A 17,101-nucleotide genomic window follows, 5' to 3' on the forward strand; every position below is an offset into this window, starting at 1 on the left:
TGTTATATTTTGTAATTTCCTTTGTAAGACTGTATTCATCTATTTATGTCAGTCTCATCTCTCTTTCAGAGTTAAATGGATACTTTCAAAGGGTATCATAGGTGAAACTTTGAGGCTTAAGCATAGTAAGAGCACATTTTAGCTAATCCAGGCTTTAGGTCATTAGAAGGAGGTAAGAAATGCTTACCCACAGTATTTTAAGGACCTAAGTCAATCCATGTGGTGATCAAAATTCATGAATGTTTTAGTGATTGGTAATTAATAATGTTTAGTAACAAAATGGTCTAAGCCACATGGTAAAAGATTCAAATGCCAAATGACAGAGGTTCTAGTTCTATTTCTGCCAAGTAGGCAAGTCTCTTAACCTTTGTCTGTTTTCCTTCTTATGCACTGGGAACAGTGACTACCCATTATTACAACAAAACTGTTGTACAGATGATGAATATGTGTGGAAATGTTTTGCATGTTTTTGAGAAAGAAGAAATTTTAAAACCTCAATGTCTTAAAAGACAACTAAAGTTTGCCAATCTATTTATTTGTTACCCTTTTCTTCTTTATAGTTTCAGAAAATTGTGTAAGAAATATAAAAAACTTCATAATTTAAAAAAATTAATGAGTTGAAAAATAAGGGAATTTTCCATCTCTTAGTAGTTTTTCTGCATTCTACTTTACAATGGATTGACCAATCCTGATGTCAGTACTAATACTAATTTTACATGCATAGAACATTTTTACTAATGGCCAGGCAGTAGGCTAAGTGCTTTACAAAGCTGCTTGTGGCACGTCAGAAATTTCTTTCTTTAAAAGCACCTTCAGTCATAACATTTATATTTCTGTCAAAGATTCTCCCCATTACTACATTGAAAATTGATACTCAGCATGAAACATTATAGATATCTTTAGCTGCAAAGTATTGAAGTAAAATGGATTATTTGGTAAACTCAGTTAATAGAAAAAATTTAAAAGAAAATGTACTTATTCTCTAAGAATTCTGATTAGTCAGTATATGGGAGAAGTTTCAATTTTCTTTTTGTACTTGTCTATGTAGATTATCTAGAAATTTCTAGCTATCAAATACTCTTAGTAGAAGTTATTATTGATGTTTCACAGATTTCCAAGGAGAATATTTTAGAGTTGATAATGTCTGCATTAAAAGATAGAGTTCAAATATTAATATTATCAAGTAGTGTTTAAAATAATTTTTCATTTACATTACATCTACACTCACACAGTAGCATTTGCATTTTTCCTCACTTTTTACAAGAAATGATTCTATTAAAAATTACATAATAAGAGTAGTCACAACCAGTATGAACTTCCACCTTCCTATTTCCCAACACCAAGAATATTTCTTTTGCTATGCAGGGAAATGGTTTCCCAGGCACTCTTGGCCTCACTGTTATGAGCTGTGTAATTTTCTAGATATATAAATCATTCCACTGTTTTCCATCATATGTTCTTACCCAATGATATTTTGTTTTATGTCTATTGCTTTGCTTTGTCCATTTTCTTGTACCAGGAGCTGCTATAAAATAATGTATTACTTCTTTCTCTCCTACATTGCTACTTGGAATTTATACTATACCTGTTTTTAAAGAGGAAATTTAAAATGTTAAACCCATTAAAGTAGAACAATTAAAGATTTTTAAAAAAGACATGCCATGTGCAATCCTTGTACAGATACTACATTTCATCAGAATCAGGGAATAAAATTGTTCCCAGTCTTGAAACTAAATTGAGCCTTATGCCTTGTAACAGATAGGGCATAAAAGGAAACATGCTGGAATATTTGGACTCCTTATCTGATCAAATGAGGCATCCAGGTCATCAGGAGGTACTTATCTTTTCCTTTGGTTTAGCTGCCAAAGAAGAGTGATATCTTGGTGAGGATTTATTGTCATACAAATATATTCCAAGAACTAGAATGTGATTTGGTATACCACAGCAAGACAAATGTCCCCCAGCAACCTTAGGCAGCCCCAGGCTAGTGACTCAGTTTCTTTGTCAGTCCCTTCAGAGTTCCTGCCCCACTTTAAGGCCCTGGCATAGACGTATGCATGTGTGTATGATTCACCCTCTGGTTACCTCCTCTCTCTTTCCACTTTCATCTGTTGCTCCTGTTTCTATTCTTCAAAGGCCTCTGCTTACTGGCTTCTGTGTGGAACCCTTAGCTTCTGCTTCTGACACTGTTGCTTTTGTTATATTTAAACATTGTGATTTAATTCATTGACCAGAATTCAATGTAGAGCATCACAGGGACAGATTTTACATTCAGTGCTTCTGATAGCCTGTGTGCCTCCCTCACGTCCTATCTGGAGATAGCTGCCTTTGAGTCCAGTGTTAATTCTCATTGCAATTCAGTTGTGACCTGAGTTGTAGCCTAACACAACTTAAAGAAGATCTGCATTTTTCTTTTCCTTTTTTCCCCCCTAAGTAATAAGCGTTAAAGCTGAACTGGCTGGGTTCAGCTCTCAGTCTGCGAGAAACTGTTTAATCTTACTTTTTGTGCCTCAGTTTCCTTATCTGTAAAAATAAGGGTAATAATAGCATCTTCATTGTAGAGTTGTTAAAAGGATTATATTAGTTAATATATGCAGAACTCTTCTAAGGAATATACACCACATAATAAGGACCATATCATCATCATCATCCTCATAACATTCAGATCACAATAGACTCCACAGTACATTTTCCTTAGAACAAAATTCTAAGAACTTAATACATGGACACTTACATATGGGTATTGTAGAGGCTGTTGTAGCTGTGCCCAGATTTCAGAAACAATTTTTACTTGTTTGATAACCCCCAATTCCAGCCATTGTAGGTGTTGCTGGTAACAATCTTTTCTTGAGGTTTGCTCATGGGCAATTGGACTCATTTATTCCAGGTTGCCAGAGAGTTACATGCTCCCAACACCCCCAGAATGTCCTGCATCCAATGATTGACAGACACAGGAGTATCAAAGCCCAGCCCGCTTGTGTCTAAGCAGGGCAAAATTCTGTGGTACAGTTTACGCTTCAGAGCTCCACATGTGATTAAGCTGTGGCTGAGCTTTATCTGAAGTCATCTGCTTGCTAATTTCCTTTCTTTCATTATCCTGCTTTCCTCATTCCAATACAGGTTTTTCCTGAGTATCCTCTTAATAAGTAACTTGCACACAAATCCCATCTCACACTGCTTCTGAAGAACCTGACCTGAGAGAATGAATAAGATAACAGACTCTATCTTCATTTGTGGTTTTATATAAGCTCCTTTATTCAAATGTCATATCTAGTACCAAATCTTAATAAATATGTGGTTATGACACTAGATTCTTTTTAATTCTCATAGTCATCTATTTGATACATTCATTTCTTTCTATTTTATTTTCCCCTTTGTTGTCGATGTTAACTTTTTCAAATACATAAAATAGTAATATGATTCAAAATCCCAAACCATATAAAAAGGAATATCTGAAGAAGTTCCATTTTTGTTCACATTTTTTAGAAGTATAATGTTTGAGCAAAATGGAACAAAAAGTGCAGAGATTTCCCATCTACATCCTGCCTCCGTACATGCATAGCCTTCCCCATCCGTCACCAGAGCAGTACATTTGTTACAATGGCTAAACCTGCATTGACACATCATTATCACCTAAAGCCCAAAGTTTACATTAAGGTTCACTCTTGGTGTAGTACATTCTATGGATTTGGACAAACTTATAGTGACATGGATCCATTATATGAAATAGTGTCACATAGAGTAGTTTCACTGCCCTGAAAATTCTACATGCTCTGCCTATTCACCTTTCCCTCCCCAAAACTCCTTACAATCACTGATCTTTTTACTGTCACCAGTTTTTTCTTTTCTAGAGTGTCATATAATTGGATTCAAACAGTACGTAGCCTATTTGGATTGGTTCCTTTCACTTAGTAATATGCATTTAAGTTTCCTCCATGTCTTTTCATGACTTGATAGCTCATTTCTTTTTACTGCTCAATAATATTCCATTGTCTGGATATGCCACAGTTTGTTCCTCCATTCACCTACTACTGAAGGCCATGTTGGTTGCTCCCAAGTTTTGGCAATTGTAAATAAAACTGCTGTAAATATTTGTGTGCAGGTTTTTGTATGGACATAAGTTTTTAACTCTTTTTAGTAACACCAAGGAGCATGATTTCTGGATCATAGAATAAGACTATGTTCAATTTTGTAAGAAAATGCCAAACTGTCTTCCAAAGTGGTTATAACATTTAGCATACTCATCAGCAATGAAAGAATTCTTGTTGCTTCATATTCTCGGCAGCATTTGGTACTCTCAGTGCTCAGGATTTAGGCCATTCTATTAAGTGTGTTGTGCTATCTCATTTTTCTTCTAATTCTCATTTTCCTGATCAGATATGATGTGAAACAATGTATATTTGCCATCTGTACATCTTCTTTGGTGAGATCTTTGGCCCATTTTTTAATCAGGTGATTTGTTTTCTTGCTTTTGGATTTTGAGTGTTCTTTGTATATCTTAGACAGCAGTCCTTTATCAGATAAGTCTTTTGTAAATATTTTCTCCCAGTCTATGGCTTCTCTTTTATTCTCTTGACAATATCATTTGCAGAGAAGAAGTCTTTATTTGAATGAAATTCAACTTATTAATTCTTTCTTCAATGAATCATGCATATATGTAACTACATAAATTATATAAGTAAGAATAACAAATTTTTTTTCTCGAATTGTGAATTCAACTAAGTGCTTTTCATGTGTTTATATCTGCTTTCCAGTGTTCCCTTGAAGTATCCATATTTTGCAATTTTGAATTCTTGCTATAGTCCAAGGAGTTTGGATCAGAAAATTAATGGGTACCCCTGGGAAATAAAACCCTGTGGCATAAATTTTAAGTTTCATTTATTTTGATGCAAATTTAGCACCACCTGACTTACAAGAATACACAGGTCAAGTCTTTCCAACTTATCCCAAATAACACAGGCCAGGTACATCATAGACATTCAATATTTGTAAGCTGAAAACAAACATGGCCCAAAACCAGGTCCTTTGTCCACAAAATCACTTCTGTTCTGCACTGTGAATGAGTCATTTATGTGGTGACAGGGTGAATAATTGAAAAGCTTAGTTCATTTCCTATCAGATAGAGAAAAATGACAATTTTGAAAAATGAACACAATAACATTTGGTATTTCAATAATAAGAGTTTTATTTGATTCAATTTCTGTTAGATCCTGGAACATCTAGTGATGGAGAAATTACTTCTAAAGGGGGCAGAAATTGTGGCAGCCTTGTTTGCTTTATTGACATCAATGGTACCAGAACAAACCATTGCATATACTCAGCCAAGCCACTTCCTCTCTCTCTGGTCATCCTTCTAATGTTCCTGGTACCTGGTCCTCATGTCCCTTTTTACCCAGCACAACCATGCCAGAGGCTTCAGGCCTGCAAAACAGGCCATGGTGAACACCTGGTTCCCAGCTTGGGGTATTTCTGGAGTTTGCCCCTGCATTATAACACATGCAAAGTATGGCCAGAAGCTTCTCACAAACACTACCTCTCCTTTCTTCCTCCTGTATGAACCTCTCAGCACCTCTTAACTCTTTACCCACCTGACTTTTTTCACTGATCCCATTTTGTGGCCATCAGATTGGGTAGCACTGCCGCTTAGCTCTGTGCTTTCTGACTCCCCATATGAGGTACAGACCTTCTGCATGCAGCCCAGGCCTGGAGACCAGGCTTGTTGTGCCAGAAAGAGAACTATTGTTTTAACCCAATATCCCAATTTGCCTATTGTCTTAGTCTGCTTGTTCACCTATAACAAAACCCTGAGCCAGGCTAATTTATAAACAATAGAAATACAGTTCTGGAGGCTAGCAAGTCCAAGATTTTTTTTTTGAGACAGAGTCTTGCTTTGTTGCCCAGGCTAGAGTGAGTGCCATGGCGTCAGCCTAGCTCACAGAAACCTCAAACTTCTGAGCTCAAGCAATCCTGCTGCCTTAGCCTCCCGAGTAGCTGGGACTACAGGCATGCGCCACCATGCCTGGCTAATTTTTTTTCTATATATATTAGTTGGCCAATCAATTTCTTTCTATTTGTAGTAGAGACGGGGTCTCACTCTTGCTCAGGCTGGTTTCGAACTCCTGACCTCCAGCAATCCACCCGCCTCAGCCTCTCAGAGTGCTAGGATTACAGGCGTGAGCCACTGTGCCCAGCCCAAGTCCAAGATTAAGATGCGGCACCTCAGTGTCTGATGAGACCAGGGCTCTGGTTCCAAGATGGCACCTTGAACACTGTGCCCTCAACATGGTGAAAGGAAGTCAGGATCAAGATGGCGGACTAGAAACACCGCCAGAAAGAGTGTCTCTGCAGAAAAGACAGATTCTAGCAGAAATTAGAAAAAAGAAGCAAGAAGGCAAGCATACAGCAGACAAGGGCTGGAAGGAGGGTTACCTGAGACCCCGGGAGACTACATGGGAGGAGGCTGCGGAGGAGAACTGGAAGCTGAGACTGCCGGAGCAGCCCAGAGACCAGCGGGAAGGGTAGGTGGATTTGCTGTTTCCCCTCTCCTGCATTTGGGACTGCTGGTGGGCTCCCCAGCGGGTGGAGAGACCTGCGGACACCAGCCCAGAGACCGCCACCGCCAGCTAGTGGTGAGCCTGTAGCGGACATGGCACCAGACTCCCCAATCCCTTGGGGCACCTCCGTGTGCACAGACCCAAGCTGCGAGGCAGGCACCATATTGCCTCCTTCTCCCCTCCGCCGACCCTACCTGCGGCTGCCCAGAGAGACAATACAGCCACCAGCCAGAGGCACCTCCAGGGAACGGTACCTTCCCTTTTGGGACCCTACAGCTGACAAAGGGGAACTCAGACTGTCAGCGGCCTACCCGCCAGCCCTCCCAGGTGCTGCTGGCACAGTGTTCCCAGGAGAACGGTGCCGACTCAGAGGCTGAGAGACATAGACCCACCTTGGGCTCCCTGTGGGTGAATTGGGACCGGAACTCCTCTCCCTGGTGGGGATTCAGTTTGAACTCTGGGATCCAGAGGTCGGACCTGCAGACCAGATCCCGTGCACCAAGGTCTAGCATTCCCCGGGGCACAGAAGGGATATTTGTGAACAGCCCACTGTGTGTGCCTCCAGGGGCAGATCAGCATCCTAGAGGGCAACCCTCCCACCAAAGGGAGGCTGTGCGCCCAGCCCAGGCAGCGTTTCTGCGCAGAGAACCTCCCCGCCGGCATCACAATCCGGGGAGGACTGGTGGCGTGTGGTCTGGCCTGCTGGCAGAGACCCAGGAGTAGCTGCGGAGTTGGGGAGGGTGGAAAGAAGCGAGGCCTGCTCCAGACTGCAGGTCTCAGACAGCCCCACCCCCACAAGCAGACTTTCTGGCTGAGCGGGACCATTCCAGCCCCGCCCTGACAGCTTTTCCTGGAAGCTGGAAGCAGAGAACAGAACTTTGACCCCTGCTAACTGCCTGAGGGCTTTGACCCCTGCTAACTGCCTGAGGGCAGGCTTACCCAACCCAGCTCCACCCAGAACAAGAGCTGATAACAGGACACAAAATCAACAGCATAGCCTGTTCCTCCAAGCAAACGCCACCTACTGACAGGGACGGCATCTTGCACAGCCTTTCCACGGCACCCACTGACTCAATATACAGGGAGTGGTCCAATCTCACCCACAGACACCACCTAACGGCTCAGAAACTAAACAAGATGTGTGAATACCCAAACAATAATCTAAAGGAAAGAAACAACAACTGATTGACACGGGAAGAAATCAGCTAAGGAACTCAGGAAATATGAAGAACCAAACGGAAAACACCCCCCCAAAGAGGAGCACCAGTCCCCTAGAAACGGACACCAACCAAAATCAGGCAACCAAAATGACAGAAGAGGAATTCCGTATGTGGATCATAAGAACACTCACCCAGCTGCAACAACAACTCAATAACCAACACAAAGAAACCACAAAAAGCCTCCAGGATCTGGAAAAAGAAATGGACACGATGAAGAAAAGTGTAACCGAACTCCTGGAAATGAAGAATCAATTCAGAGAACTACAAAATACAGTGGAAAGTCTCAAGAACAGGGTAGATCAAACAGAAGAAAGAATCTCAGAGATTGAAGATAACACCCTCCAACTAAATAAAACCATCACAGAGATATAGCAGAGAAACAAGAGAAAAGAGCACAGCCTACAAGAGATGTGGGATTATGTGAAGAAACCTAATGTGAGGGTCATAGGGTTACCAGAAGGGGAAGAGGATAACACCCAAGGGTTGGACAAGCTATTTGAAGATATAATAGAGGAAAATTTCCCAGGCCTTGCTCAAAATCTCGATATACAAGTTCAAGAAGCTCAGAGGACCCCTGCGAGATTCAATGCAAACAGGAAGACATCACGACATGCAGTCATCAGACTGACCAAAATATCAACTAACGAGGCCCTTCTAAGAGCTGTAAGACGAAAGAAGCAAGTGACATACAAGGGAAACCAATTCGAATAACACCAGATTTCTCTAATGAGACTTTACAAGCAAGGAGAGACTGGGGCCCCATTCTCACTCTTCTGAAACAAAACAATGCCCACCCTAGAATCTTTTTCCCTGCAAAACTAAGCTTCATATATGAAGGAGAAATAAAGACATTCTCAGACAAGCAAAGTCTCAGAGAATTCACCAAGACAAGACCAGCCCTACAAGAAGTACTCAAAACAGTGTTATGCACGGAAAACCATAATAAAAACTCACGAATATAAAAACAACCAAAACCCAAAGATTAAATCCCAGATACTACAATGGGTCAAGAGAGAAATCAAAGCAACAAAATCCAACCCAACAGAATGAACAGTAATCTACCTTACCTATCAGTTCTTTCAATAAATGTGAATGGCTTAAACTCTCCACTCAAGAGACATAGGTTGGCTGAATGGATAAGAAAATACAGGCCAAGTATATGCTGTCTTCAGGAAACACATCTAACCTGCAAGGATACATATAGACTAAAAGTAAAAGGGTGGAGATCAGTATTCCAAGCAAGTGGAAGCCAAAAGAAGGCTGCTGTGGAAGTTCTAATTTTAGACGATTTAGTTTTTAAACCAACAAAAGTAGTGAAAGACAAAGAGGGTCATTATATAATGGTGAAGGGCACAGTCCAACAAGAAGAGATAACAATTTTAAATATATATGCACCCAACTTAGGTGCACCCAGATTCATAAAGCAAACTTTACTGGACCTAAGCAAATGGATTAATAGCAACTCCATAATCACCGGAGATTTCAACACCCCACTGACGGCACAAGACAGATCCTCCAAACAGAAAATTAATAAAGAAATAATGGACTTAAACAAAACTCTAGAACAATTGGGTCTGACTGACATTTACAGAATATTCTACCCAAAATCCACTGACTATACGTTCTTCTCATCAGCTCACGGGACATCTCTAAGATTAACCATATCCTAGGACACAAAGTAAACCTCAAGAAATTTAAAAAAATAGAAATCATACCAAGTATCTTCTCAGATCACAGTGGAATAAAAGTAAAAATCAACCGTAACAGAAACTCACATTTCTACACAAAAACGTGGAAATTAAACAACCTCCTACTAAATGATTACTTCATAAATGAATAAATCAAGATGGAAATTAAAAAATTCTATACTCCTACACTGCTGGTGGGACTGCAAATTAGTTCAACCTCTGTGGAAAGCAATATGGAGATACCTTAAAGCGATACAAGTGAATCTATCATATGATCCAGCAATCCCATTGCTGGGCATCTATCCAAACGATCCAATGACACTCTACAAAAAAGACACCTGCACTCGAATGTTTATAGCAGCACAATTCATAATTGCAAGGCTGTGGAAACAGCCCAAGTGCCCATAAATCCAAGGATGGATTAGTAAAATGTGGTATATGTATACCATGGAGTACTATTCAGCTCTAAGAAACAATGGTGATATAGCACATCTTATATTTTCCTGGTTAGAGCTGGAACCCATACTATTAAGTGAAGTTTCCCAAGAATGGAAAAACAAGCACCACATATACTCACCAGCAAATTGGTATTAACTGAACAGCACCTAAGTGGTCACATAGGTACTGCAGTAATAGGGTATTGGGCAGGGGGGAGGGGGGAGGGTATATACATATATAATGAGTGAGATGTGCACCATCTGGGAGATGGCCATGCTGGAGACTCAGACTTGTGGGGGGAGGGGGGGAAATGGGCATTTATTGAAACCTCAAAATTTGTACCTCCATAATATGCCAAAATAAAAAAACAAACAAACAAAAAAAAAACATGGTGAAAGGGATAGAAGGACAAAGGGGCCTAGCTAGTTCCCTCTTGTCCTTTGATGATCACTATTAGAGCCCTCACAACATAATCACCTCCTAAGAGCCTTACCTCTTGATACTACCACATGGTAATTAAGTTTGAATATACAAATTTTGGGGGACACATGCAGACAATAGCACTAGTATAATTCAAAATCTGGAAAATTGTGATTAAAAGTGTACTGATTTGTCTATATCAGGCTATCTAAAAGGAGAAGAGAACCAGAGAGACAATCCTTATTCTTAAGAACCATTTGAATATGGCAGCCTAGAACATGAAAGAAATATCTGGGAATGTCTAAGGGTTGCATGTCTCCAGTTTTAGGAAACTAAATGTTTTGAAGAAGAATATCAAGGCAAGTGTAGTTATCCATTTTGTACACCTGAGTTCTACCCAACTTGTTTGGAGTCTTAAACACGGGCTTTGAAATGTGGTTATAGAGGTGAGAGCCTGGTGTTTTCCCAATTATACATGGCTGGGCCCTCCCAGGAAAAAAAAAAGAGAAAAAGTCCGAATCTCTGAGGGTAGCAGCTAGGTATATGTGTTTTATAAAAGCTTCTCAGAAGATTTGAATGCCACCCTTGTTCAAGCATTAGACTTGAGCAAACTAGAGGTATTGAATATAAACATGATAAACATGATGGTTAGCTGGTCTTATCCATCTGCATGGGGGAATGGTCCAGATTGTTTCCCAGTGGAAGGAAATTAAGATCTGTATCATTTGTATTGTTTTACAGGGGACTAGGAAAAAAGGATAAAATTGGAGAGAAAAGTGGTCTCTGGGTCCAGATACTTCTTTCTTGTGGAGGGATTGAATTGAGTAGGGTGAGCAAGGGAATAGTCTTTTGTGTAATTCTAATTCATAATTCCTTCTGGATAGCACCAGTAAAGAAAAGGTCATTTCATCAGTTCAGGTTGAGCGAGAGATTTCTTTATGATGGTGGCAGCAGGTATTTTGTAACTATCACTGGTGACAACAATATTGTATATCAGAACTGCTGGATTTTTCTCATGGCCATTCCTGAGCCACAGATACCAGGGAAGCTAAAGTGGTAGTCAAAGCTTCTATACCAGGGGACTTACTACTGGGAAGGAAGGCTATGTGCTGGGCACTGGGCAGATGATTCACTGGAATTGTGGAGTTCTCGTCAGTTGTCACAAGCCATTCAGTTCTCCTATATTCTTCTTGGTATAAAAGGATGTTTTTTTTTAATCTATCAATAAAATTTGATGTAGTAGGAGTCAGCTACTTGATATCTTGCCACTTGGTTTATAATGAAGACCAGATTCAAATAAAATTTTTTAACACATATGAACATTTTTTAGACAAATATTTATTAAATCCATTCTGTAAGCTTGATGAAGTTCGATTTCTCTAAATACTCCAGGTATACAGAGGTTGAGACAATTCCCAGTGTGTGCCTTCTAGTGGGCATTAGACAAACAGATATTCCAAACCAGTCTGGACACAAGATCTATTAAGGAGCAAGACTTGGGTGCCATTCGTAATGGCTTCAGGATATAGGCTTTGGTGGAGTTTCATGTCTAGATGATGCAAGATTGAGAAAACCTCTAATTTCACTAATGAGAGCTATATGCAATATTTCTTATGTTATTTAACCATATATTGGTTTTAGCAATAAATTCTATTTTTTACATTCATTATGTTAAATAGATAAGTATTAATAATTAATCAATAAATGAATTACCAACATGGCTTGTGGTACTTGACACATGCTGGCTGACCACTCCTAGACAATGCATTCTTGATCACATGCTAACTGACTGGCTGTAGATATAAAACTTAAACTAACCGTCCATATGAGGCATCACATTTTCTGTAACAAAATATTTTTAAATAAATTGCTATATTGATCTAGGAGTCTCTTTTTCCAGTGAAGCATAAACCTACAGACCTAGAATAGAGGCTCACTTTATTCAGGACACTAATAGACTTGTATATTCTAAAAAGCTGTGCAAGCTAAAAATAATCTAATAACAATAATTATAATAATACTTAACAGTTACTGAAAATGTATTATATTTTAAGCTCTGTGCTAAATATTTTACGTCTACTTTTTAAATCCATACAACAATCTGTGAGGAGTACTACTAACTCCATTTTATAGATGAAGAAATTCAGCCAAAGAGAGGATACATAATTTGACCAAGGTCACACGGTGAGTATTTCACAGAATGGGTCCAATGCCCAGACTGTTGTATTTCTCTGTTGCCCCAAGGAGGTGTGTGTTGTTCTCCTTTAAGGTAGGGCTGTTCTCTCTGTCTAAAAGAGCTCTCAAATCCGGTCACTTCTCTGCACCTCTACTGCCATTGGCCCTGTTCAAATCACTATCCTCTTTACTGTATAAATCATAGTCATTTTAATTAAAATCTTCACGGACTAAAGATTATTTATTACTAGTAACACTAAAACTTCTGTTCTGTTTGTGAATGGCACCTTTTTCATAAAATTTTCTGATTAGTTATTGATTGCTTAAAAGAGAGCATTTCTTTGCGTACTTGTCCTATAATGGTTCATTTTTCAAGCTGTCATCCATCTTGTGCTTTTCATTGATTCAATTAGACCTTCTAAGTAGACAATAATATTAATATTATAAATTTTTTCTTTCTTATGTCAATATCTTATTTTGTTTTTAAAAAATTTATCGTACAGGTTAAAACAGGGATCAGCAGCCATTTTCGATAAAGGGCCATATAGTAATATTTTGGGGTTTGTGAGATATACAGTTTCTGTGTCAACAATTCAACTTTACCGTTATAGTGCAAAGAGCCATAGGCAGTATGTTAGTGAATGACCATGGCTGTGTTCAAATAAAATATTTACAGAAATAGGTAGGGGGCCAGATTTGGCCCATAGGCTGTAGATTGATGACCCCTGGGTTAGAACCCCCAGAAAAGCATTGAATACTATGTTGATGGTAAGTACATTGTCGTCTTGTTTCTGCCTATAGTGGGCATGCTTCAGTGTTTTTATATTAAGTATGATTTATGAATTAATAAAGATATTCTTCATTAAGGTAAGGAAGTTTCTTCTTTTCCTAGTTCCTATTTTGTTTTCATAAAAACATTAAAGATTATTTTATATCTTTGTATAATTTAGAAAGCTGATAAAATGTTTCATTATTTTAATTTAATGTGGTAAATTTTATCAATAATTATTCCAACAGTAATTTACAGTTACATTTCTGAAATGAATCCAGTTCAGGCAAGGTATATTGTCTTCTCAATATACTGACATATTTGACTGCTAAATTCTTAAAGATATTTGATTCTCTATTCCTAAGTGACATGGGTTTATTTTCTTTTTTCTTTCTCCTAATTTTGTAGAATTGTGGAATTATATCTTACCAGCCTCAACAATTAATTTATAAATTTTTTCTTCTTTTTTTTTGTCCTGAAATAATTTCAATGAAAGCTATAATGTAGCCAAATGGTGGTTAAATTCTAAAGTTAGAGCATGTAAAAATGAAACTGTCTTATAGGCAATTATAACAATAGTTGAATCTTGAAAATCTTCTAAATAACCCATAAAAATGGGATATTTTCCTTCCAGTAATGGTGGATAACATAATGCTAACTTCCAATACAATCCTTCCAATGTAGATCACTAAAAATCTAAATGAAACATATAAAGCATATACTCCTAAATGCAATACACAGCTAACCAGAGAGAAAAACAAAAAGATTTAGAAGCAGAATTCTAGTTTATAGTTATAAAATCACACTCATAGTATAAATCACACTTAATTCTGAAATATTTTGTGTACATATCCTGCAAGATAAGGAACAACTAAGGATGCCTGTTATCCCAACTTTCAGTTTAACATTTTCTAGAGTTCCTAGCCAGCCTAATAAGGCAGAGAAAGAAATAAAAAGTGTAAGAATGGAAAAGGAGGTAGTATTTAAAAAATGCTATGACTAATATCCAAGAGAACTTATGCATAAATTATTAATAATTAAAAAGACTATTTAGCAAAGTTGTTAGATCCAAAGTTGATATCAAAATATCAGTTGCACAGCAATCAGACAGGAAAGTGGATTAAAGGTATCCAAATAAGGGCAGAAGAGATCAAACTTTCACTGTTTGCTGATGATATGATATTATATTTAGAAAACCCCAAAGATTCAACCAAGAAATTCCTGGAACTGATCAATGAATTTAGTAAAGTCTCAGGATACAAAATCAATTCACATAAATCAGAGGCATTCATATATCCCAACAACAATCAAATTGAGAACCAAATCAAAGACTCAATTCCCTTCACAATAGCAACAAAGAAATTAAAGTACCTAGGAATACACTTACCAAGGAAGTAAAAGACCTCTACAGGGAGAACTATGAAACACTGAGGAAGGAAATAGCAGAGGATATAAACAGATGGAAATCCATACCATGCTCGTGGATCGGCAGACTCAACATCATTAAAATGTCTATACTACCCAAACCGATCTACAGATTCAATGCAATACCTATTAAAGTCCCATCAGCATTCTTCACGGATATAGAAAAGATAATTTTACCCTTCGTATGGAATCAAAGAAGACCCCGAATATCAAAAGCAATTCTAGGCAACAAAAACAAAATGGGAGGTATTAATATGCCAGATATAAAACTATCCTACAAAGCTGTAGTAATTAAATCAATCTGGTATTGGTACAAAAAGAGGAATATTGACCAGTGGAACAGATCTGAGAATTCTGATATAAAACCATCCTCATATAGCCATTTAATCTATGACAAAGCAGACAAAAACATACGCTGGGGAAAAGAATCCCTTTTCCATAAATGGTGCTGGGAAAACTGGAGAGCCACCTGTAGAAGGCTAAAGCAGGACCCTCACCTTTCACCTCTCACAAAAATCAACTCACACTGGATAACAGACTTAAACCTAAGGTATGAAACTATTAGAATCATAGAGAAAAATGTTGGAAACACTCTCCTAGACATCGGCCTAGGCAAAGAGTTTATGAAGAAGTCCCCAAAGGCAATCATAGCAGCAACAAAAATAAATAAATGGGACATGATCAAACTAAAAAGATTATGCACAGCCAAAGAAATAGTCATGAAAGTAAACAGACAACCTACAGAATGGGAGAAAATTTTTGCATCCTATCCATCTGATAAGGGACTGATGACTAAAATATACTTAGAACTCACGAAAATCAGCAAGAAAAAAATCAAATAACCCTATTAAGAAGTGGGCAAAGGACTTGAACAGAAACTTTTCTAAAGAAGACAGAAGAATGGCCAACAAACATATGAAAAAATGCTCAACATCTCTAATCATCAGGGAAATGCAAATCAAAACCACAATGAGATATCACTTAACCCCAGTGAGAATGGCCTTTATCAAAAAATCTCCAAACAATAAATGCTGGCGTGGTTGCGGAGAGAGAGGAACACTCCTACACTGCTGGTGGGACTGCAAACTAGTTCAACCTCTGTGGAAAGCAACATGGAGATATCTTAAAGCGATACAAGTGGATCTACCATTTGATCCAGCAATCCCATTACTGGGCGTTTACCCAAAAGATCCAATGACACTCTACAAAAAAGACACCTGCCACCGAATGTTTATAGCAGCACAATTCATAATTGCAAGGCTGTGGAAACAGCCCAAGTGCCCATCAATCCAAGAATGGATTAATAAAATGTGGTATATGTATACTATGGAGTACTATTCAGCTCTAAGAAAAAATGGTGATATAGCACATCTTATATTTTCCTGGTTAGAGCTGGAACCCATATTACTAAGTGAAGTATCCCAAGAATGGAAAAACAAACACCACATTTGCTTACCAGCAAACTGGTATTAACTGAGCAGCACCTAAATGGACACATAGGTACTACAGTAATTGGGTATGGGGCAGGTAGGAGGGGGGCGGGTATATACATATATAATGAGTGAGATATGCACCATCTGGGGATGGTTATGCTGGAACCTCAGACTTGTGGGGGAAGGGGGGAAAGGGCATTTTTCGCAACCTTAAAATTTGTACCCCCATAATATGCCGAAATAAAAAATATATATATCAGTTGCATTCCCATATACCAGCAAGAAATGAGAGAACTTTTGAAAAAGCTATGAATTTTAGAGGTGAATAAAATAATTTAGGTATAAATCTTATGAAAGATGAATAAGATCTTTACTTAGGAGCATAAATGTATTTTTGAAGGAAATCAAAGACAACTAAACAGAAAGGTATAGCATATTCTTGAGTTGAAAAATCAGTATTATAAAAATGTGAATTGCCTACAGATTAAACTCTATATTCTGTTCAATCTCAATAAAAATCTCATTAGCTATTTTTGTGAAAATAGACCAAACGATTATTAAATTTATGTGGAAATGCAAAGGGTAAAGAACAGTTCAGATAATCTCAAAGAAGGAAAATGGAAAATAAGGGAAAGACATTTTACTACATATCAAATACCACTTACACAGCTACATGAACTAAAACAATGTGGAACTAGCAGAACCAGCACCAGATTAGATAAACTAACCAATGGGATAAAATAGAAGACCTCCTCCCAAAAGACATATACATATATAGACACTTGATTTATGACAATGGAGGCACTACAGAGAAAGAGTAAAACATGCTATTTTCTATAGATTGTGCTAGAACAATTAGACTTTCCTAAGAGGAAAAATAAATCAATCTCTACCTCATACCACACAAAAGTCAATTCCAAGTGATATGTGAATTTTAAGAGGATCAAAATAGAATTTTTACAAGATAATATAGAGTAAC

Source organism: Microcebus murinus, chromosome 11 (assembly GCF_040939455.1).
Source record: "Microcebus murinus isolate Inina chromosome 11, M.murinus_Inina_mat1.0, whole genome shotgun sequence".
In the NCBI taxonomy this organism is placed as follows: Eukaryota; Metazoa; Chordata; class Mammalia; order Primates; family Cheirogaleidae; genus Microcebus; species Microcebus murinus.